Source organism: Balaenoptera borealis (genome assembly GCF_965194805.1).
Source record: "Balaenoptera borealis genome assembly, chromosome: 11".
NCBI lineage: Eukaryota > Metazoa > Chordata > Mammalia > Artiodactyla > Balaenopteridae > Balaenoptera > Balaenoptera borealis.
The window spans coordinates 73872630-73898344 of record NC_138868.1 but is presented as its reverse complement, the minus strand read 5'-3'; the positions used below and the strand labels follow the sequence as shown (position 1 = coordinate 73898344).

The 25715-nt window shown below is 40.8% G+C and overlaps 1 protein-coding gene and 1 long non-coding RNA gene across 3 annotated transcripts in view; one reads left to right on the top strand and one right to left on the bottom strand.

Annotated features, from left to right (window-relative positions):
- Positions 1–6906, bottom strand: part of LOC309604980 — a 164436-nt gene extending 157530 nt beyond the window's left edge. The window contains exon 1 of the long non-coding RNA XR_014231196.1: positions 6740–6906. This is a non-coding gene — a long non-coding RNA (uncharacterized lncRNA). The remainder of the gene's footprint in view (positions 1–6739) is intronic.
- Positions 1–25715, top strand: part of MAML2 (mastermind like transcriptional coactivator 2) — a 362457-nt gene that overhangs the window by 240144 nt on the left and 96598 nt on the right. The window lies entirely within an intron of this gene.

Sequence of the window (25715 nt, the reverse complement as noted above, 5' to 3'; positions counted from 1 at the left end):
CTTGTAGAGCATCACTGTCGTTGGGGTCTGTTGTGATCCAAGGCTCTTGCTTATTAGGAAGGTTGACTTAGAATCCATGCCTTTAGTGACAAGTCCAGTTGTCAGTTACATTCTGATATGCCCATGCCCGGTGTTTATTTGTTCAGTCAATAAATCAGTCATTACGTCGACATGCATGCCCTGAGTACCTACCGCATGCATGATGTTGTGATTGTGCTGAGTACTGAAATAAGGCCAGACATGATATTAAGAGTGTTTAATGACAAATCTCCACCCACACCAACCAACTGAAATGTCTAAACGCCCAACCCATCATAATAGATCCTGCTGTGATTCCATGCTGGTGCATGAGGGTTGAGTATCCACCCTAAATAAGACATGTTCTCTGTCTGCAAGTACAGTCTGGAGAGGCCGACAGGCTTTAAAAACTATCATTTTAATACTGAGTGGAAAAGATAATGATATGGAGTACAAAGCTTGGATATTTACTGAGCAAGGGGTAATCAGGAACGGCTGCCGGAGAAGGTAATGTGTGAATTAAGTGTTAAAGCATGAAATTGTCATGACTACCAACAGAAAAAAAAATCTGTGGTTACCTTATATCCTGTGGTTAACATAAAGCAGAGGTTTTATTCTGCCCCAAACAGGAATCATATGAAGAGATAGCCCTGTGTCTCCAGAACACACACTGGTGAATCAGTGCCGATCCCCAGGGAACTTGAAAGGAAAAATTCTTCCTGGAATAAGTGAGGGAAGGCAGGCAGGCAGGCAGGCAGGCAGGAAGGCTGAATGTTGCTTTGTGCATGTAATTTGACAGATCTGTGTTAGCGTCCAAGCACAAAGACAGCACGTTACCTGTCAAAACAATGTGTCAGGACAGTATGACGGCACAGAGCCTAGTTCCAATCACATTCCTAGAGTAGTTTGTATGGCTACTGCCCAGAAAAGAATGCCACCAGCACCACAGACTGTGGCCAAGCTAACCTTTGCCTTAGATATATGCCAGGAGAAAACTAGACTCAACTAGGATTCAAGAGCTGTGTCCCAAGTAAACTTTCGGCTCTTAACCACTTATGAAGTGTGTTTTTCTAAATCGTAGATTATGAAGAATGGACTTGGAGTAGAGTCATGTATATATTACAAAGTTCCATTTTTAGCGTGGGTAATTTGGGGATCGTTTAAAAACAAACAGTATTGTGGAACTACTTTCTAATATTCTGTGTAGCCACTTTGCTGTGGGTGAATCTGGGTTTAAATTCTAACTCTGACATTCTAGCTGTGTGACCTCCAGCGAATCAGTGAGCCTCTCTAAGCCTCAGTTTCCTCACCTGTAAGTGACTATGATAATGTACATCCTAGGATTTTTGGAGAGTAAGTGATATATCTCTCAGGCGGGAGTCTAGAATAAAGTTGGCTATTATTGTGATTATCATGGAAAGGGCCATACATGATATCAGAATATTTTTTAACAAGCATTACTTTTATGTAGGAAGCCCATTGGAGTAAGTCTCACATTTTTTCATAAACAGTACTAGAGGAATAAAAGAGAACTATCTTTAATTCTGTCCAGCAATATGGTGAGTGGGTAGCGATTTACCTTTCCTGGGCCTGGACTTCTGACCATAAAAATGACCATAAATAATGAGATATTAGTAGAAGTTAGCATTTATTGAGTATTTACTCTGTAACTGGCATGACCTCTGCCCCGCCTTGATTGTGGTATCTCATTTTACCCATATAAACTAATTACCATTATTCTCATTTTATAGGTGAGGCAAATGAGGCACAGAGAAGTTAAATGACTTTTCCAAAGTTACACAGATAATAAGTAGCAGAGCCAGGATTCTGATGGTCTACTTTGAAGGTTGTACTTTCAGGCTTGAGGCTATACCGCTCACAAGAAGGATTTGCTGGGAAATGAATGGCCATTTGTAGATCATTGTGAAATTCTCAAAAGAAATATTTCTTATAATATCGAGCCATATTACATAATCTACACAGTAAATTAAGTTTGGGGATGATAGAGGAAGTCTCAAATCTCTAATCACATTCAGAGCTGTTAAAGAAAAGAATCAAAAACTATCTGTGTGACGCTTGACCTTCCTGAGAATGAGTATTATGAAGCTTAACCAAAATAAGCAATTTACAACAGGAAATATAGCTCTTTGGTACCCCATCAGCCCTTCTTTGGGAGCCTTCCTGCCACCTCCAACATCCTCTGTCTTGTTTCCGGCTCTATTGCTCATATCAACAACTGTCCACCATACTTCTGACCCCTTAGTCCCCATGCCAGCTTCCAGGACCCAAGCACACCAATGGGTGCTAATGACCAAATCCACAAACATCTCCCAGTACCTTGGATATTTTTTTAGTTTTCCCAGTGTGTATGACACTTATGATGCCAAGATAATTTTCATCTTTTCAAGAAGGCCCTCAAAAAGTGGTAGAAATGGTGATGACATGTCCAGCTAAAGGCCTCTTCTGTACAGGCAGGCAATGGCTACTCAATCAAAGCCTTCTCCCAACCTTGTCAGTTGAACTTGTATATTGTCCCTCCCGGCTCAACAATTCCATGAAGTATGACTCTGAAGTGTTCTGTGTCTGAGTTGTGAGCAAGTGTATCAGAGCTCTGTAGTCAAATAAGTGTGACCCTCTTGAAAGCATTCACCTTTGAAGGGGTTGGACGCATGCTAATAATGGTGCTATTGTTCAACACAGTTGCAGAGTTTTTCTCTAGGGATTGTCTTCAGAGCTTTTAGCACATTGAGTGGATTGTTATCAATGCAGTAATATTCATCTTGTCGGGGTTATTTCTGAAAACAGTCAAGCAGAGTAATGCTGCTTTGGGTCAAAAAAACAAAGAATAACTATGATGTGATAGAACTGCATTTCACGTTTGGTTTGTGAACTTTCCCTGAGGGCAATAAAGAAAGTAAATGAGTTGCTTCCCAAGAGGATAATTTTGAGAAGTAATTTTCATTTGGATGTACATATGTCTAGGTTTTTCCATTTTTATTGTCTCATCCGGTATATTGCTAAGTATTCTCAACTCAGAGAGAGTAGTTTTAACTCTGCCATTCATAGTAGACAGTACAAATCTGTGTTCTCATCTCAGATTAGCCAAATCACTGATACTCATGACCAAAGCCATGGGAGGGAAGGAAATTAAGCAATTCTTAAGTTTATCAACTAAATCATCCTGAACGAAAACAGTAGTCATGAATTTTTTTTCTGCTTGTCATACTCACTTTATGTCAAACACAGCAAGATTTACTAGTGGGATATGTTAATTGGGACAGTCTAGCCTTGGGAATGGCGGAAATCTTGGTTCTCTGCTGCAAAATGATAGATTGAATTTGTTGATCAGTTGTTTAGAATTTACCCAGTAGACTGTGCAAAGATGGCCTTCTCTTCACCTTTCAGAACTCTGAACCCAGACAGGGCTGCATGCTCAGGCAGAGACTGAAATTGGGGGAATTCATATGTCCCTCTCCCTTTACTGGGTACCTGCCCGCTTCTGCTCTCCTAGATGTGAATGGCACCCGAGAGATAGATGCGGCATAATCGAATTGTTGGAGACATCTTTATTGTTCCATGCCTGGAGTAGTTTTAAATAATCCCTTCTCTGGAGACTGCGAGAACAAATGGTATTTGGTGTTTCACAAAATGTCTTCAGCAACTCTGTCTTGCTAGTGTTTGGGGCTTGGCAAGTGGAAATACCTCCTGGCTATAATTTTCTTCTTTTTCCGATTGGAAGGTTATGGGAGAGGGCAGGAGAGGGATGTAATGCATGCAGTTCTGATTTATCTTCAAGTCACTGAATACTTGTTTTAAGGTGTGAAAGAATTATTGGTTGACCAGGGGCTCATGAGAGTTCAATCCAAAGCCCTAACCTCTTGCACTAGAAAATGGTCTTTTTCAAAGCTGTATAATCAGACCCTTAAAAGTGTGAATTTTTTTTTGTAACATTAGAGCCATGAAACTCAAGTGGATTCTATATTTGGTTTAGAATTCTCCCATCTCTAAAAATTCTGAGAGGGAAGGCAGCCAGTGAATGGATAGTTTGTTATGACCAAAACATAAATTTGTACATTTCCTTTTTAGTTTAAAGCCAAGCTCCTCAATTGTATATTAGGAACCTCACCCCACTCTCTCTACCTAGCCAAGTTTATCCTTCAGTACACTATATATCAATCTTTGGCATAAATCAAGCAATGTTCTCCTCCCTTCGTCTTTAAGTTAATCTTGTGTATAGCTAACCTTAAAGATGAACACTCAGAAAATTGTTTCCCAGTTGGTCTGAGGGTGGAGAAATGAGGACTCACTGTAGCTGTCATATACTGACAGTACTTCTAAATCCTTATAATTGCCCAGAGAAAGTGCCAGAGAAGAGATAGAACCTTCATTCAACTGGGAGTGCCTTTTCTAATAGGAAAATAATTATGAATTCAGAGTTCTGCAACAATATAACATCCAAACCACCCCTTTGCTGGGGGTTAGGGGTTGGCTAAAGGGTCAGCCAATTAGGCTAGTGTCAGGGTTTGGTTTTAGGGGCAGAATCAGGTGAGAGGAAGTCAGGAGCATGAAGGGCCAAAGACAGAACCCAGCCAAAATCCTCAAAAAGCTGGGAAACAAAATCAGTCAGTATACTCAGAACCGAGGAATGAATCTAAAAGATGGTAACAAACCCATGATTTCGTAAGTGACCTAAAATCTAGAGTGTAGTTAGGATAGAGACCCAGGAGATGCTAGGTGGTCATTACAAATGACCCTCGACCGTTTGGTGATTTCCCTTATGACTTACCTTGGCTGGATTAGGCTGGCAAAAGGGAAGAGTTCTGATACAGATATACTGAGGGTTGTTCATGGCAAGCCAGGAGCATTGTTTTTATATTTTCATTTTATCTTTGATATTTCATCATTTATCTCTTAAGTTTACAAAAGAAACAAAAATTTGTTTTTAATACTCCATGAAACTAGTGCTAAGGCCAGGATCCAGAGTGAATTTCCAGACACACATGTTAATATAATTTATACTGAAGACTTTTTTTTTAATTGGAGTATAGTTGATTTACAATGTTATGTTAGTTTCAGGTGTACAACAAAGTAAATAGGTTATACATATACATATATCCACTCTCTTCTAGATTCTTTTCTCATATAGGCCATTACAAAGTATTGATTAGAGTTCCCTGTACTATGGAGTAGGTCCTTATTAGTTATCCATTTTATATACAGTAGTGTGTATATGTCAATCCCAATCTTTCAGTTTATCCATCCCCTGCCTTACACCCTGGTAACCATTTAGAAAACCAGTTTGTTTTCTACATCTGTAACTCTATTTCTGTTTTGTATATAAGCTCATTTGAACCCTTTTTTTAGATTCCACATATAAGTGATATCATATGATACTTGTCCTCCTCTGTCTGACTTACTTCACTCAGTATAACAATCTCTAGGTCCATCCATGTTGCTGCAAAGGCATTATTTCATTCTTTTTTATGGCTGAGTAATATTCCATTGTATATATGTACCACATCTTCTTTATCCATTCCTCTATTGATGGGCATTTAGGTTGCTTCCATGTCCTGCCTGTTGTAAATAGTGCTGCAGTGAACATTGGGGTGCATGTGTCTTTTTGAATTAATGGTTTTCTCTGGATATATGCCCAGGAGTGGGATTGCTGGACCATATGGTAGCCCTATTTTCAGGTTTTTAAGGAACCTCCATACTGTTCTCCATAGTGGCTGCACCAATTTACATTCCCACCAACAGCGCAAGAGGGTTCCCTTTTCTCCACACCCTCTCCAGCATTTATTGTTTGTAGATTTTTTGATGATGGCCAGTCTGACCGGTGTGAGGTGATACCTCATTGTGGTTTTGATTTGCATTTCTCTAATGATTAATGATGCTGAGCATCCTTTCATGTGTCTGTTGGCAATCTGTATATCTTCTTTGGAGAAATGTCTATTTAGGTCTTCTGCCCATTTTTGTATTGGGTTGTTTGTTTTTTGGATATTGAGCTGCATGAGCTACTTGTATATTTTGGAGATTAATCCTTTGTCAGTTGCTTCATTTGCAAATATTTTCTCCCATTCTGAGGGTTGTCTTTTCATCTTGTTTATAGTTTCCTTTGCTGTGCAAAAGCTTTGAAGTTTCATTAGGTCCCATTTGTTTATTTTTGTTTTTATTTCCATTTCTCTACGAGGTGGGTCAGAAAGGATCTTGCTGTGATTTATGTCATAGAGTGTTCTGCCTATGTTTTCCTCTAAGAGTTTGATAGTGTCTGGCCTTACATTTAGGTCTTCAATCCATTTTGAGTTTATTTTTGTGTATGGTGTTAGGGAGTGTTCTAATTTCATTCCTTTACATGTAGCTGTCCAGTTTTCCCAGCACCACTTATTGAAGAGGCTGTCTTTTCTCCATTGTATATTCTTGCCTCCTTTATCAAAGATAAGGTGACCATATGTGTGTGGGGTTATCTCTGGGCTTTCTATCCTGTTCCATTGATCTATATTTCTGTTTTTTGTGCCAGTACCATACTGTCTTGATTACTGTAGCTTTGTAGTATAGTCTAAAGTCCTGGAGCCTGATTCCTCCAGCTCTGTTTTTTGTTTTTTTTAATTAATTAATTAATTAATTAATTTTTGGCTGTGTTGGGTCTTCGTTTCTCTGCGAGGGCTTTCTCCAGTTGCGGCTAGCAGGGGCCACTCTTCATCGCAGTGCGCGGGCCTTTCACTGTCGCGGCCTCTCTTGTTGCGGAGCACAGGCTCCAGACGCGCAAGCTCAGTAGTTGTGGCTCACGGGCCTAGCTGCTCCGCGGCATGTGGAATCTTCCCAGACCAGGGCTCGAACCCGTGTCCCCTGCATTGGCAGGCGGATTCTCAACCACTGCGCCACCAGGGAAACCCAGCTCTGTTTTTCTTTCTCAAGATTGTTTTGCCTATTCAGGGTCTTTTGTGTTTCCATACAAATTGTAAAACTTTTTGTTCTAGTTCTGTGAAAAATGCCATTGATAGCTTGATAGCATTGAATCTGTAGATTGCTTTGGTTAGTATAGTCATTTTCACAATGTTGATTCTTCCAATCTAAGAACATGGTATATCTCTCCATCTGTTTGTATCATCTTTAATTTCTTTCCTCAGTGTCTTATAGTTTTCTCCATACAGGTCTTTTGTCTCCCTAGGTAGGTTTATTCCTAGGTATTTTATTCTTTCTGTTGCAGTGGTAAATGGGATTGTTTCCTTAATTTCTCTTTCAGATTTTTTGTCATTAGTGTATAGGAATGCAAGAGATTTCTGTGCATTAATGTTGTATCCTGCTACTTTACCAAATTCATTGATTAGCTCTAATAGTTTTCTGATAGCATCTTTAGGATTTTCTGTGTATAGTATCATGTCATCTTGTACTGAAGACTCTTGACTGGCAAAATTAGCAGGAGGGATTTTGCTTGTGTCTTGTTAGTGTTCTTTGGTTTGTTCATTTTAACATGAATACCAACTCTGTGCCATATATAAATAACCCAAATGGTAGATATTATCAACGCTTTTTTAATAGATGAGGATACCGAGGCTTAGAGGGGTTAAATAACTTGCTCAGAGTTGCAGTCAGCACTGGCCCAGTGCTAATAACTACTATGCTGCCTAGGTTAAGGAAATAGGTACAGGTGGTCTGGGTTGTGCTAACAGAGCCTTTTTTGTGATGTCTGTTTGAAATTTCACTGTTGTCCACATTCCCAGTTTTTTTCTACCTCAGGCAAAACTTAAGCCAGTTCTGATGCAGTTGCCTTATCTCAATCCACAGATCTCTAGTCTCCTAGTCTGCCCAACTTGGAGCCAGGAACTAAAGATTCCAGGCTAACTTGAGTACTGATCCATTCTTCACTCTAGCAATAGCTTGTATTCATTCACGCAAAAAATATTTGTTGAGTGCTTGCTCTATTTGTTGAGTTCTGGATACTGATACTACAACTGGGAACAAAGATGAAGGTGTGATATAGTAAGGGAAAAATAAAATTTTTTAAAAGTTTTTTTAGATTATAAATAATCAAAGTGTTTTCAAATTGAGCTATTTTCATCATATTGCAGACTTATTCTTGCTTCTGTTGCTAGGCTGATTTGCTGCTGGGCTTCCTGGTACCTCTGATCCATGATAAAAATGGAAAAAACCCAAGGGAGTGGATATGTGATTTAGTTTTTAAAGCAAAAACTCCAAAGTCTTCGTTATGTTTTTTTAAGTGATAAAGAAAATTCTTTCACTCTCTTTTTCTTTAACATCATCCATCAAGATTTTAGAACCTGTTTATGGTCACTGTTAGAGGTTCACAATAGGGTAAAACCATAATTTTTGCATTCATTCATTCATATGATGAGAATTTACTGAGCACTTACAATATGCCAGGAATTGAAGACTAAAAGATTAAGTGATCCAAAGAACTCTCCTTGCATCCATCAAAAGATCAGGAAGTCATGGTTCCTCTCCTTAATGAGCTTTTGATTAGAAGGAGACATCTGTCCCTAATGCTATTGGATTCCCATTGGGTATGCATACTACATTGTCCTTTGCTTAAATCCACTTTATGTAGTAACTGAGCCCAAATCATCTGGGCTTTTCCCCTAAGTTTTCAAGTTCAACTTTGAACATGTTACTTTAACCTTTTATAGAATAGAACTCTATTTGCTAGATATTCCACTTTCTTTTCTATTTCATTTTATCATCCTAGTATGCAATAGCTCAGTTCACAATAGACTGAATTGGTGTAAAGCAACAATTAATTCCTGTGTCCCTCAGTAAAGAAGTAAACACAATAGCAAGAAGAACATGTTAGCCTTGGAATCATAATCCATAGGGTTTAAATCCACAGTTAGGGGAATGGCTTCTGTTATTCTCATTCCACTCATTCCAAGGTCTTTGTCCATGCCTTGCATCCGTCCATAAGAGCTGTGCATTTAAAGCATTAGTGGGTAATTTAGCCTGTTGAATACCAAGTTTCTAACTAGGGAAAAGAGGGGTATGAGGTTAAGAAATAGATTTGATCCTGGAGAGGGAAATGCAAGAGGGTTAATGGAAAATATGACAGATACTTAACTGTAATGTGCATTAATGTAAGTGACTCAAACAATCCCCTTTGCACCCATTCCAATTAGTTTTGCCTTTTCTAATCAGATGTCAGTTGGTATCAGTTCGGTGGAGGGGGGTGGTGGGGTCTTTTTGTGAAATCAAAAGGAAGCAAAAACCCATTTAGCCCGTGTGCTAATCAGTAAGTGTTCATATTAATGGTTAATTAAAGTCAGGCACAGAGACTTGAGATTCAGAAGGTGTTTACCATAAGACGTTCTAGGTTTGAAACAAAAGACCACACAAATATTTAGACTTCTAGAATCAGAGCGATGTAACATGAGTGAATCATCTTACTCTTTTACATTGCGTTGCAAGCAAGTAAGACCCAACTTACACACACACACAGAGCCCAGGCAGCTCTCCGGATGCTAGTTAGACAACTCTGGATGAATATTTGCATTTTATGCAATGAATCTGAACAATAAAGTGGCACCTTATTCTCCAAGCAGTAAATGGAGTAGAGCAGAATAAAGTGACTACATGCCTGTGCATCCTGCAAAATCAAGTTTCAAGGCCCTTGAGGATGAAAGAATGGGGGTGGTTGACCTGTTTCCCTTTCTTTCTGCTGCTAATTCCCTCCACCCTGAATCACTGGCATTTTCCAGTTTGCTTTTCACAGGAGCTTAAGTTCAGCTCCACCTTTAGGAAACATGAACTTCATAAACAGGGAGCTTGTTCTGGCCCTACGTCTTGTAGCCCACACGCCTGTGTGGGTGAACACAAGAGCGTGTGGACCTCATGTTCTTGTCTTTGGCTCACATCTCGACTTTATGTCTCTGGGTCTTTGTCCAGTACCCCCTCCCCTTGGCTGTCCCCTCTCTTCTTTTACCCTTTCTCTACAGACCAATTTTGAACTCACCTCTCTTCCCTGAACTCCTTTGAGACCCGTTTTATGGCAGGCCTGGAAAGGGATGCCGAGGACATTTAGCCACTGGAGTTGTTATTGGCAACAAGGGTGAAGACACTTTTCCTGGAAAAGGATGCATGTTGGGGAGAGCCTAGTGAGCTGGCAGCCCCGTCTCTGTGTCCCGCAAGCCTCTGGCACAGGTGAATGAAGTCTGAATGGACACACCCATGGGAAAAACATTGCCCCTGTCGCATCAAGTGCTTGCTGACTGGCCTGAGTCCTTGCCATCTTGCCAACCTGCAGGTGGAGTGAGCATTCTAAAACAGGAATTTAACCATGTCTGTCACCTGCCTAAGCCCCTTAAGTGCTCTTCATTTTCTCATAATGAAATCCAGCTCCTTCCATGGCTTTGTGTGACCTGGCTCCTGCCAAGCCCTCCAGATGGATTGGTTTCTATTCCCAGCTTTCTTCTTCCCTTAGCCCCACGCTATCACCTGTCTGTGGCCCGCAGACTCCCATACACTGTGCCCTCCAGCTCCCTCCAACTGAAGTCCTGAAAAGTACCACGCTTTCACCCTCAGCTCTTCAAACATGCCGTTCCTTCTTTCTGGAACATTCTCCCGCTCTACTCTGCCTGGCTAACCTAACCCTAAGCTTTCTCAGTCTCAGCTAAACAATTTCTTCCAGAAGGTTTCCCTGGCCTCCCAATCTGGATAAGCTCCCATTCTGTATTCTCTGCTAGTTGCCTCTACTTCCTCTCTTTCAACAGCTATCAATCACCCCTCATATCTCTTTGTTCTTGTGTGTCGTCCTCAATGAAGCAGCGAGCCACTTGAAGGCAGGGATTGTGTCCATCTTGTTCAACCTTATACTCCAGTCCCTAACATGTCTACTCTGTGGTTGGCACCCACAACATTTTTGCTGAAGAAATGAGCAGCGGAATTATACCATTGACCCATCATCCTTTCTTCTGTTCTGAGGATTTAAGGTCCCCAACACATCCCCCCTCTCCTCCCCAGAAGGTAGAAACAGGAGCTAGCCCTTCCACCTTCATCTATACCAAGTCTTCTCTTAAGACATTTGCCCATGGACCTGACAACAGTTCAGAGAATTCACTCTCAGCTGCTCCATGGGTTAAAACTGTGGAAGGGGATTCGACAGAAGCACTTTTGACAGAGGCTGGGCTGACCTATATCCTGGGGAATCATGCAGATAAGAGTCAGTTATAAGAATTTTATCAACAATATTCCACATGATTTTTTCTTTCAGAAAACATGTATGGAACATCAATAATTTACCAATAATGACCAAATACAATCCCTGTTCATAAGTAATTGAAAGAAACAAGTGATTATAATGTAGTGTTATAAGGTTTCTGATAGAAGTCACTGTAAGGTATTCTGAGAACACAGAGATGAAGCACTTAGTGTAGCCTTGGGAACCAGAAAAAGCTTTCTGGAGGAGGTATTATCTAAGTGCCTACCTCAAGGAAGACTAGGAGGCAGGGAGGTGAAAGGGAAAAGGCCTTCCAGGCAGAGGCTGAGTTCTTTTGGAAGATTCCAAGTAGTTCAGTGTGGTTGGACTGTGGAGTGCAAGGTCAGGAGAGGAGAGATGAGACTTGGGGTGGTAAGCAGGGGCCAGATCGTGAGGAGCCTTAAACACCATTATAAAGGAGGCTAGAAATGCATCCTGAGGGCAATAGAAAGTTGTGGAGAAAAGTGTGCAGGTTGTTTTTAAACAGAGGCATAACTTATGCCTACCACAGAGTAGTTGCGAAATTCAAACCTATTGAATGTTAAAGAATCAGATTTGCTCTTCAGACAAGTTATAGTATAGGGAATATACTGGAGGGGCCCAAGCCAGGGGCAAGGAGACCTTCACCAGATCTGTATGCCAAGAACATTTCAGAGATTTGAATGTGCAGTTGCTGTGGGCCCAGGCAGCTCCTCCCTTCTGCCAACGCTAGAATGTCCCTGCCGGTTCACTGGTCCTCTGTCCCATTCTCCCCCTTGCCCCTCACACTTGGCTTCTCTATGGCCAACAGTGGACTTCTGCTCTTGCTCCAGAGGACTTGGTCTATCCGTTTAGTGTCTTATATCTTCACTTTCTCCTTTCTACCTTCAAGCTTGCTCAAGCCCCCAGCATCCTTCCAAAATAACTTCCCATCAGCCCTCCTACCCCTGTGAGCCCCAATTTCCCAGTTACCAGGCTCAGGACCTCTGCGTCAGTATAATTCCTCTCTCTCTGCCTTAGGCCACCTTCCCAGGTGCTACTACGGAGGCCACTGATGAGCAACCACACCTCTTTCTCTTCTCCATGACCACTGCCACTGCCCGTGTGCTCACATTACTGCAATGCTCCCTTGTCCCTCCCAGTAATGGGCTGGACAGTGTGTCTAAGAAATTCTGCCTTGCTCCACACTCCTGGGGCTGTGCCCAGTGGCTGAGGTTCCAGTTATCTTTGTGGCTTTGCCAGGCCTCCCCCTTGGAATTTCAGCTTTACCCAAGATCCAGTCCCTCCCTGAGGCTCCCTCCACTTCACAGGACCAGCTCTCCTCCCAGTGAAGGTCTTTTGCCCAACCATTACATTTTCCCCACTGGCTGCAGTAGCCTGTCCACCAGCTTAGACAGTTGTGAGGTGTCCTGGAACCCCGGTCCCTGGCCCTCTCCATCCCCTGCCCTAAGTGCCCATGTTGCTGTAACCGCCCCTCCTCAAGCTGTGAAACAGGTAAAGTCCATTTCTTCCCTCTCTAGCGTGTACAACATAGTGAAAACTCTTCCAGTACAGTTCTTACATTGTGTTTTACTTGTTTAGGTATCTGCTTGGTCCAGTGAACTGTGAATTCGTAGTGAGTTCAGACCCTGAAATTTCCCTCCCAACTCCGAACTCACTAAGCATTTTGCATCTCTCATTGCATTCATTGCTTTCAACCTTTAACTGTTGGTAAGTTTGTATTTTAACCTCTCCACTAAACGGTAAGCTCCTTGAGACCAGAGTCTATCATTCATCTTTGTACCTCCAAGGGCTAACAGAGAAAGTTCCAACATATGGATACAGAAACAGAAAGAGAGGAGGAAAGAAGAAAAGAAGGAAGGGAAAGTTATGGTGCGAACATTGTAAATCAACCATACTCCAATAAAAATTAATTTTTAAAAAACTCAGTAAAGAATGAAAAAAAAAAGAAGCTATTGTGTGTGTGTGTGTGTGTGTGTGTATATATGTGTGTGTGTGTGTGTGTGAGAGAGAGAGAGAGATAGGCTGTATGGTCTTGAAATCAAAGGAAAATAAATAGGTTTGAATAATTTCTGATATCAATCTGAATATAAAATGTACATTATTGAGAATTTATACATTGCTTACTTCATAAGCATCTTAATGACCGTATAGCCATAATGACCATATAGCCTTGGCCAAGTTACTTAAATTCCCTGAAACTAAGCTGCATCATCTGTAAAGTGAGAACAACAACACCGATTTTGCAGGATTCTTGAACACATTCCATGGAATAACCCATAAGACATACAACAAATACAAGGCTTGCACCTGGTAGGCAATTCACAAGTGCTGGCTTGCTTCTCTTTGCAAAATAAGGACCCTCAGAACCAAATCCATTCAAACAATACAAATTAAATGTTAGTAGACACTTGCAGTGGGTGATTTCCAAAACTGAACTCTCATTTAACTCTGCGTTTCCAGGCAACTAAGGCAAAAAAGAAATCATGTGGGGATATAGGGGTTCTTTTTGTTGTTGTCGTTAACATAAAGGAAAGCGTGCAGGTTCATCAATGGAAGCTAACTTTTTCCTGGACGTGAATTCAAAGGTACATTTATCACTGGGGGAATTAGGTAACACGATGGACATCTTACACTGGAAATTTTGCAAAGACACTATGACACTATTTACCTTGATGTTTCTGTTACTAAGCTGCATTATAAAATCTGAGGCCAAAATACTAGCTTTTAATTCAGTGAATACTTTTCCCCAGGAAGCTGAGATAATGTGGTCAGATTAATGTTTTCTAAAACTCTGTTCAGTGGTTTTCACACCCTGTTTTAGCAAGAATACTTCTTTCCTCCCCTCCCCCTTTCAGGGTGTCCCTGAGGCACCTCCCCAGAATTTAGGTTCCTTCAGGGCAGAGATTATAAACCAGAGTTCTGGCTTATCCCAAGAGTAGAGTTTAGAGACCATATAAGAATGCATAATTTAAATTCCCGTTAGACTGCCTCAGTCCAATATCAATTGTCTCAAATGAGTCTTAGGCAAACCCCTGCATTGTATAAAGTAGATTAGACCTGTGGAATGTCTACCTCAGAATCAAATTTCAGAGAGACTTTTCAAATCCATTTAAGCTATAATCTTCTCCCTCCATATAAAACAAAACTATAAACTCCAGATGTGACCCCTCTGTTCTTCAGACCAAGCTCATTAAAAATCACCATGAAAAAATTCAGCAGTTGGTATAGTTATTTATCATCCAACAAAAACTTAAGCACCTCCTGTATACAGAAAGCCATGCCAACTGCTGTAAGAAATGTAACAAACGGATCTGCTGTGTGGTAGGAGCTCCATGGGCATGAGAAATACAGCGCATGAATATTCTGGAACAAAACTCGTTGCTGAGTATTTTACCTTGAGTAATCAGACCTTGTTTACTTCCTTTGTTACAATTTTATTCTATAATTCTGAATTTTATGAGTATAAAATATAATTACCGTCCTCATTTTTAAAATTTTTATTTTTTTATTTTATTTATTTATTTATTTATTTATGGCTGTGTTGGGTCTTCGTTTCTGTGCGAGGGCTTTCTCTAGTTGCGGCAAGCGGGGGCCACTCTTCATCGCGGTGCGTGGGCCTCTCATTATCTCGGCCTCTCTTGTTGCAGAGCACAGGCTCCAGACGCGCAGGCTCAGTAATTGTGGCTCACGGACCTAGTTGCTCCGCGGCATATGGGATCTTCCCAGACCAGGGCACGAACCCGTGTCCCCTGCATTGGCAGACAGATTCTCAACCACTGCGCCACCAGGGAAGCCCAAAATTTTTATTTTTATCAAGGTAACATGCACATAATTTAAAAAGACAAGCAGTGTTAAAATGCAAAAACCATTCACTGGCACCCCGACCCTCACGCTTAGTCTCTAGAGGAAACCATTTTCATCATTTTGAGTTGCTTCTTCAGGTATTTGCCGTCATATTTCTAAACTGATCTGTAACTTATACCTCTTGATTTATTCATCTTAGGCGCTACCTACTGCTTCTTATTATAATGGATGAAGATTTTAGTTCCATTTACAGCCTTTCTCCCTCTCCCCCTCTGCCTCATCATGGCCATATCAAAATTTTGCTTGAGTCCATATCAGTGTCTTCAGGGTCATGAAGAGAGAAATAATGTTTCCTGCTAAGACAAACGGTATATATAACTATAATTCCTCTCCAGGACCGAAGTGTCCAACGTTTTTTTCATTTGTGAAGTTTCTCTGAATCTTTGGCTAAGTCTTCTCATACCATCCAACAGCTCTGCAAAACATCTCAGTACATTTTCCTCACGATAATTCCTGTCAGAGAATCTCTTTGCTCCATTTCTTTTCCTGGACGTGTCTCCCCAGGAGCCCTCTGTCCCCACCACGATCCTGACGGGTGTTCTCTAGGCCTGCTGATACACCATCATCCTAGGCCTTCCTGCCACCATCCTGGGAATCCCAGGATGGGATTCTTGTGTTTCTCTGTTTATTTATTTACTCTCATTTTGGTGGAGCCAGGAGCTCCCTGACAAAGGGTGTATGAGAGGTAAAATCTTAAAACCTTCAGAGAAATCATAACCCATTTAAGGAGATAAGAAAAAAGAATTCAAAACATAAAGAAAGACAATTGTTGAACATAGATAGTGTCCTAGTTAGTATACTTGGTGCTGCAGAATGTGCAAAGAAGGATGAGAAAGGAACCGTCCTGTATTGAGCACCTACAATGAGCTAAGTGCTCTTTGCGTGACATTCTTAAGAAACAGGAATCATTTTCTCCTCTTTATATATGAAGAAGTTGAGAGCAGAGTGGCTTAGTCATTTGCCTGCATCACACAGCTATCAGGTGGCAGAATTGGAATTCAGATCATGTTTGTCTGCTTCTAACCAGCTCCACACACTGTGTCTCTTAGCCAAAAACATGAATGCAGAATCCCTGCCCTCAAGGAGTTTGTTCAACCGTGTCTTTAATGCAATGTCAGACAATTTTCTGGCCCAGTATACTGACTGCCCTTTTACTTTCACGTATGTATGTGTTTGTTGTGTGTGTGTGTTTGTGTGTGTGTGTAATTTAATTCTGGTTAATAGAACATCTATTTTCATAGTCCTATGTACATCAAGGTTTTTTAAAATATTTTTCTGTGAAATTCTGTAACAGAGCTATTTCCAAAGGAGATTTCAATTCTTTATCCCCTTTTATTTATCAGGGATTAGGCAGTTACAGTCTGATCTGGTTACAACTGAAAATATGTTAGTGGTTTTGCCCTTCTCCCTGGTAGATTTTGGTTTCTATGCCAGTCAGTTCACTGGCTGACATTTATCACATTTAGCTCCTGCCTAACAGACATCCAGGATAACTAACTGTGTAGAAGGAATGATACATACTTCTGGCTGTGTACTGTACCTGCAGGTTACACCAAGCTCTCATTGCCTGGAAATCTGTACTGATAGCCCTCTCAGAAACAAAACAGAAGAGTAAGTACAAGGGTTATAAACATAGGAAAGGATTTTAAAATGAAGGAAAGAAGGTAGAATCATTATTTTATATATATATATATACACACACACACACACACACACACACACACACATATATATATAACTAATGTGCAAGGAAACAAATACCATGGATGCATTTCATTCATGATGGCACAGTGAAAGCCCTCTGACAGCTTTCCTCACCTGGAGGTCTTGACACCTCAGATACAGCTCTCATTAAATGAGGGAGACTCTTGGTGCAGAGAAATTCTGGGGCTGGAGCAAAGGGAGAGTTCCTGCACACTCCTAGCTCTGTTCTCTAGCAGCATCTGGGTGGCTGTTCCAGTACCCCTGCTCTCAAAGGCAGAAACATGAACCCTTTCATTCAGTCAGAAATTAGAAGCAGGTAACTGTTCTCCAAACAGTCTCCACTTTTGAATGTGGGGTTCCAAAAGTTCATTTTTAATTTGGTTGTTTGGCACCCCTGGTGCATTTTTCCACAGGAACAATTTGAGGAAAGTTTATTAAGTCCTCAGGCGAGCCTGTATGAAGTCTATTTGTGTCATATGGACTTTGAACATTTCGAGTCCTAACCATGACTTCTCTAACTTTACATGAAGAAAAACAAAATTTGTTCAGTGTACATTGATTGAGCCAGGAATCGTGGCGGAATCAGGAAGACAATCTATCTGGTGAAGCAGAGGATTACAGTACAAGAGAGACATGCGAGCCCCAGGTGTGTACAGAGCTCTTTGCTACGGAAACCTCCAGGAAGGGGCTCCCCCCCTCAGCCGGGCTCCAGGTTTGGAACCAGGAAACTAGGAGTATTTTCTGCTGAACCTTCACGGCAGCGGGAAGAAGGCCTTCAGACCAAGGGAAGAGGGAAAATGAGATTAGCCAGAGTATCATCAGGAAAGGGGCATAGAGCTCTTCATTTCTAGGGGTCATTTGCAGACATTTAGAGCGTGGATACTACCTTAATGCCTAGGGATGACCATCCACACCAGTTTTGTGGACTAAATTTTGTTTATTTAATTTATCAGGATAAAACAGTTGGGAGCCATCAGTTCTATTTTCATAGAACTATTCCATAGAACATAGAGAGAGCAGCCGGCAGTGAAGAAGACGCCGGTGAGACAGCCCGGCCCAATGACCCCACCAGGCTGTGCCTAGACTCCACGCCAGGTCTGGGAGGCAGGACTTGGCAGATGAGGCTGTGTTTTGTATGCTGTGAATAAAGTCCACAGAACTATTTGCTTCTGAAAAAGCAGTTCTCTTACAACCATGATGATTCCTAAAATAGGGTTTTGACCCACGCGTGTGATGACGTTGAAATTGCCTACATAGCCAAAGTCAGAGAGAAAACCAGAGGGTCAGAAAGATGGGGTAGAAAGTAGGAAAGAGAGATCCCGAGGGAGAAATGAAAGGAAATTGGGGCCAAAAAATGCATTTCTGACCATCTCTTCTGCTGTATAAAGATACTTTATAAGGCAATTTAAACTCTGACAAATTGCCTATTTCTGTTTGCAAATGCAGACGAAGCCAACCATTCTCACAAATCTCTCCATTTGTTTTTCCTCCTCATGTTTCATTCAGTTTGGGGGGAGGATGGGTGATGGAGGGTCTACTGTAAAATTCTTTCACATTTCTCTGAACACTTGAAATGGGGTCAAATCTAAATGGATGTGAATTCAGCATTGGATCCCAAGGTCCAAAGGTCAGGCTCCACTTGGACGGTTTTGATATGGAAAGCGCTGCCAGCATTCATGTTTGTAGAGCAGTGGGTTGGTGAAGATCTACAGAGATTTCATTTTCCTCATACCAAGAGGCAAGAAGTTTCTCATCACCTGTGGGTCTGTGTGAGCTGGGGAACATTGGAGACCCCTCCTTGGTCCACCTTGTGTGCACATGTTCTCCAGGGAAGCCAGAGGCAAATGGGTGAGAATCTCAGCAAGCGGTTCCTTGGGAGTGTGAGGGCAGCCCCAACTTCCATGGGAATGGGATTCCCTGCCAAATTCAGATGCCGAGGCTTCCCTCGGGGACCACAGCCCATCCCAAATGGAGGAAGTCGCTGTGAGAAGTTAAGCAGGCAGCTCTAAAGGGCTGTGCTCGTGTGTGTGTGTGTGTGTGTGTGTATGTGCTTGTGTGTGTGTCTATGTCTCAGTGAAAAGACAGCAGTTCTCCATCATTGCCTGTATTATAGTACACGCGGAATTTAAAATTTTTTGAATTAAAAATATCTTTAATATCTAGAATATGTATAGTTACACACACGCACATAACTGCAAACAAATCAATAGGACAAAAGCAACAAGAAAACTCAATACAAAGTTGGGAAAATGACACCAATAGGCATCATTTGTAAAAAAAAAAAATTACAGAAAATAAAATGAGACCAATAAACGTAGGATAAAATATCTCATACTACTGGTAAACAGGTAATGCAAATTAAAACAATGTGATACTTTATCATATTCATTAGATAGGTAAAACAAAAAATACCTGGCATGTATGTAAAACAGTAATAACTCCTATGAATTGTTGATTCAGAGTGATTATCCATATCTTGTAAATGTTGATGTTATTTTTTAATTTATTTTTTATTCTATGCTGGGGTATAGTTGATTTACAATGTTGTGTTAGTTTCAGGCATACAGTAAAGTGATTCAGTTATACATATACATATATCCACTCTTTTTCAGAATGAGAGCAGCTCTCCATCATTGCCTGCATTATAGTACATGTGGAATTTAAAATTTCACAGAGAGAAAACAGTAAAGAGACTAAGAGGGGAGCTTGTTTCTATCTCCAAGGCTGGCTTTTCTGCTCCATCAGACATTACAAGACACACACCATTCACACGTCCAGGTTTTACAGGCTTGTCTTTCCCCCGAGTGTCTCTGAGGCTCAGCTCAGATGATATTTCAAATGATTGTGAGAATCACATCTCACAGCAATAGAGTCAGAATAATTTTCTGTTGTAATTCTTTTAAAATGAAGAATTTTTTTCACCTACGCGTTGCCCTGAGGTAGGATAGTGGAGAACTGATTAACAAGTTGATTCTAAAAGTGGAGACAAGGGACCCACAAAGCAGGACCTGCCAAGGTTCACTTCAGGGTTCAAGTTTAGGGAAGCTTGAGAAAACTGCACAGAAAGGCCAGATAGCTCAGGCGCATTAGCATATGATCAACGTGGAAAGGTATTATACTATCTGAACACCAGTTAGGAAGAGGAGAAACATTTTTTCACATAGACCATTGTAGCAGATGACACATGAAACCGTATGTTCTCAGCCATAGCTTTTCCAGTAACCTGAAAAGACAAAGAAAAAGAGAACTTGGGGAAACTCCTACTCATCAGTCAGGTTTCCCCTTCAACATCACTTCCTTTCGGAAGCCGGTCAGACAGATCCACCCCCAGCCGACTTCCCCTAGCTCAGCTCTTCTCACCCTTTCCAGAATTATCTGTCTTGTTCAATAAACAGCCGTCACTTCTCAATCCCCAGCAGCCAGTACTCGCCCCACCACTTCGCAGGCACTTAAACCTGTGCTCAGTGATTGGTGGAGTATTGAGGGGCCCGTGATACAAAAGTGAAGACGATAGAATCCCTGTGGGAAACAAGATATCAGACAATTTACCAAACTTTGTAATACCTATAAGCACCCTTTCTAAAATAAAACAGAGGGAAGGTTGAACTTGTGAGCACCCTAGTTATGAAATAGACAACTGTGTTTGTTAGCTCCTTCTCTGAGTTATTAACTTTACTAATAAGAAATAGTGAATAGAATCCTATATCCTTACACTTCAGGTTTGCTGCCAGGATAGCACAATATCGATAATAATAAGCAATGGATTTCATTGGGGGAATATTATATCAGGAAGAAAATATGACATATTATCAGTAGCTACTCCGGGAAATCTATTGATTGGCTGTGTGATATGTAACATTGAATTTCTAAACTTCAGAACTGAAAGCTAATACATAATTGTCTGTGTAGCAAAGCTTTAAAGAATGAAATAAAGAGTCACCCTCAAGTTTCCACTTACATTTCTTTGTTGCCTACTCCTTTTGTCACTCTGTCATTTAAATCATTTCTTTCAGCGGAACAATCAAAAGCAAAATATGTTACGCCCACTGCTTGGTCTGCTGTATCCATACAGCATTATTTACTGATCACTCTTGGTGTGCTTGGCATAACAGACAGCAGAAAGGAAGTGAAGGCTCTTCCCTACGGTTTGCTGATTCAATTAGAGAGAGCCATTTACAAAGATAACTTGAAATCTCAGACACAGAAATATAACTTTTATCCCAGTGTCACAAATGACTTGAAATCTTTTTTGTATTAGGATACTCGTCGGTACTCTTTTCATTCCTCTTGTAGTATCCAGTATCTCCGTGTTTGATGCAGAGAGAAAGATGGAACCCAGGGGTAGATGCAAAGGTGGATGACTTCAGGTGGCCTTGCACATCATAATCTGCACAAAAATTAGACTGACCTTGAATCTTTCTTCCACACTGACCTCTCCAAGGATAGAGTCTATTGAAGAGGTGAATCTTTGGGGACCATTTGCCTTGGTTGGTTTTTTGGTGGTTGTTTTTTGAGGGAAATTACATTCCCCAGATATCAGCTGTAACTCTCACGCCACCAAAAAGACTGCAAACAAGAGCTTGATAAACAGAACCCAGTATTAGCACTGTTTCTGGGTAGCTCTTTGAGTGTGGTGGGTACAGCCTGTACTTTTCTTCACACACTGCTATGCTTTGAGAGTATGAGCCTGTCCAAGGCCACACGGCTTTGATGCCATTGATTAGCTGGGTGGTTGCATGAAAACTAGGTAGCCACTCTGCCTCATTTTCCCCAAATCACAGTGAAATAGATGATCAGACCAAATGCGTGGTGCCCAGACTTTTATCTTTCAAGATCATCTTTATAAGAGATTTGCTATATTTCATTTTTCTGTGTAAAGGCATTAAACATTAAAACAACTACCACTTACTATTACCATAATTTCATGAAAGAAAATGCATTTCAGCATTACAAAAAATTGAAACAACCGTAACTGCAGAGTAAGTGACAATCCTTTAAATTTAGCTATTTCAGAGACTCACTGCATAAGCCTTATTTATTTATTTATTTTTGGTCCCACTGCCAAATGAAAACTTCCTTGGAAATGGATACATATCCGTAGAACAACGTTAGCCTATATGATCTGCGTGACTCCTTCCAACTCTACCATTTTAAGCACGATCCTGGAACTTACACATGAGTCAGTAAATGCAAAGTCAACCAGAGAGCTGCATCACCGTCTACTTCAAAGAGCAGAGGTGTTCACGTTTTCCAGTGCCCAGCTAACTAGAATGTGGAAGGCACTGCCAACCACTTCATACTACTTCCACCCAAAATAGTCGATCTCCTTCACACCATTAAATTGTCATTGTTTTCAGCTGCAGTTACTCCTTTAATTAGAAGTGAACCTAGCAAGAAGGAAATCGAATAAAAAGAAATGGAGGAGATGTCAAAGCAACAGAAGAATATAAAAGCAAAATAAAAGCCTTTTTGCAAGGCTCAATGGATGATTTTGCCCCAAACACAAAAGTAACAGAAAGGATTTACAGCACAAAGAATGTAATACAATTCAGTTAAATTATTCAGTATTGTCACAGTATTAATGCTGCAGCCCAAGTTTCATTGTATAAATTAAACACACAGTCTGTTCCCTAAGATTGTACTTGGTTTCCATAATAGTTTTTTTTAAGTCCTCACAGATTGGAAATATAAATATGGAAATTTATGGTTATCAATATTTTGAGCCAAATCCTAAGAGAAGGGGTTTGGACTGAGGTCTAAAAGTACTTAACTGAAATGGAGCCACCAAGAGACAAGTTTAGTCTTGGAGGCACATGTGAGAAGGTGACAAATGGAGTTTATCACATTGGGAGGCTTGGCTTTGCCTTCCTGTTTCCTTTGGCAGTTCATGGCAAGAGGCCAGCTTTGGCATTCATTGCTTTAAAGGCACAGTCACTTTGGCGTGAGATCGGATCCCTGGTTCCGTTCAGGGTTCATTTTGTAGTAAATCTGTTCTTAGAATGAAGTAAGTTTTTAGAAAATGGCCCTTTACTTGAGAGAGATCTCTTTGAAGTTGAGCAGACTTGATCCCCTTCCTTTTCTTCCTTGCTGAATATCACCCTGGCTGAGGAGCAAAAAAATAGCTTAATTTATTTCAACTATGTAAATGCTCAAATTTAGGTTCAGTAGAGGTGGCGTGAATCTTAGAGATGTTTCTAATAAAGTCATCACTCCCTTTTCACATATGCAAGAGATATTCAGTAGCTTCTCCAAGTTCATTCACTCATCAGACCCCTGATTAGAACTGTGATCTGATTTCCAGATCAATACTGCCCCCCCCAAGCTCAATTACACTTCCCATGAAATCTCTAGAATCAAAGTATTAGCAAGTATACAGATAATTCTATGTAAGAAGCATGCAAAGGCCCCTTGACCTATATTTCTCAACATATACACTGAAGCAAGGTTTAAACTATGCAGAAATGTGGCCTGACTTATCTTTATTCAGCAAGTGGGCTAGGCAAGATCACTGCATGTTGGAAATGGGAACATCAGTGAGGAATCAGAGAAATTCTGTAACGGCTTGAAATTTTCATTTTTTTTAAAAAGCGAAGATTAAACTAATTAAATACATCTCTGTGTCTCCCCAGATCTTATGCTCCACCAAACTTGGTTTCCTTTATTTTTTAATACAGTATGCATTTTAAGGATTTGTGGTGTATTTGGTTCAACAGCTAAGATAAATGAAGGGAGGACTCCTCCCTAAGGGTCTGCTGATGCAATTAGAGAAAGCTGGCTGTGACTAGTCTGATTGACTGCCCACGAAGACAACCAATCTTCAAAATGGCCAGTGGTGAAATGCCATGTTGAGCTCTTTTAATCTCTCTCTGTAATATTAGGCACTTGCAGCATGGACTGGAGTGGAGAAAGAAAACAGGGCCTTTGGAGTAATACAGATGGAAGAGACGGGGTTTGGTGACTGGGGAAATAAAAGGATGGGGTAATATCCAGTGCACACAAATATCCACATCTTCATAGCCCATCAGTGCAAATGAGGTCACATATGATCAAAACTGGCATCTCACAGGCTACAACCTTCCCCCACTACCTTCTCACCTGAGAATTCTGATCTTGTGAAAGTTACTTCTAGCCCTTCCTCCACACCTCGGGTATTTGGGGGTCCCAAATAAGTGTTTTATATGCTCCATACCAGCTGCTGCTACTCGGAGCCACACTTCAGACGCCACTGGCCTCCACTGCCTGGAGCGTCTCGTGTCCACAGGCTGTGGATCCCAAAGCAATTCCAAGCTTAGTGCGACATCTCTTTCTCTTCCCACACACCTCTTTCCTTCCGCAGGTCACCCTCAGCCAGGAGCGTGGTTCAGGACACTTCCAGGTGCCATTTGTCTTGCTGGCAAAACCACTTCCCTCTTATTCTCTGGGCCTATTGCTGAAGTGCTCTGTTTATACCAGACTCTAAATTTCTTCATAAAGCATTTTTTTCCCCAGGAAGCTCCAGCCCCTTTCAATAACTTGGTTTCCATCGTACTCTTTTACCGTTCTGCATATATGTCTGAATAATGAACATAAATTCGGGATAGAGTTCAAACCTCTATGCACCTTTTCTACCCAGGAGGCCCCTTCGCCTTCATGTAAATTCCTAAAAAGAGGGCTCACCTATTTCCTCCTGGCAGGTGTATTCAAGTCTCAGCTACACAAGAGAGGCTGAAGTAACAACAAATTAATCATTGAAGACAGAGGTGAACAATAGAGAAAAGTCAAAGACTAGTTGTGGTCAGGGCCCCTGAGGCTGAAATGAGATTTATCTGTTGTCCACACTGAACATATAGCTGTGTAGTTTCCTATAGTGGCAAAATGAATTTAAAAATCTGAATTAATCAAGAACCACTGATCTAAGCAATACAATTCCTCTCATTTTTATAGTGTACTTGTGTCTTCTAAAGTCACACTAGTATTTATCTGGAATTTTCTTTGTACATTTTTAAAAACGTCCATGCCCACCTTGGACCAATCAAGTCAGAATCTCTTCAGTTCGAGCCTGGGTATCTTTTCTCTCTCTTTCTCTCTCTATAGATTTAAAGCTCCCCCAGGAAATTCTACTGTGCATCAGAGCTGAGAACTACTGTTCTAGGGGAAGTACCAGGAGAGGGGAAGTTCACAGACTTGCTTTATCTCCATCTTTGAAAAGTCGGGCTTTCTCATATAATTTTGAAGGGAATCAACTGAGGTCAATTATTGTAGTAGAGAAAGTCATCAAAGGAAAATTATCTTCTTTCCAATGGGTCATAAAGATTCTTGTAAAAATAACTAATGTCATTGAGAATAAAACATTTCCTAAGTGAAGTGATATACGCATTACTATTATGACTCAGGATACTCAGATAATTAAGAAGTAACACTTTTGTTGACATTTGACTACATCAAGCAGAAAAGTTGTTGAACCAGAAATGTTGGTGAGAAATTTTTTTAAAAAACTGTCATTGTCAGATAATTTCTTGCTCTGACTGCATCTTTCCTAGGAGAGAATTTTCTATTTATTTGGCCCTATTTATCAGCATATTTGATTCTGTCATCACCCTCAGGCCAACAAAGAGGGAAAAAAGGTTAAAATTCTGTACAGAGGCCAACAAGACAGATTAGCCACTTGAAATCACAAACTTGCAAAATATGGCATTTGAAGTTGTTCTTTGGGAATGCATACGTAAGATGGGTTTGAAATGAAAACTAAAACAAGACAGGTAGTCCTGGGTATGCATTTTCCTGTCTCCATATTAACATGTCATATCATATTCAAAGAACTCAATAGACCCCAGTAAACAATCACTTCCTCTCCTTCCTTTAACTCTCATAACAAATCTTTGAGGCAATTTTGGGATTCTCAGTCCTGTTTACCAATGACAGATTTTAAAAGACGATTTAAAAACAAAATCCAAAAGGGATATAA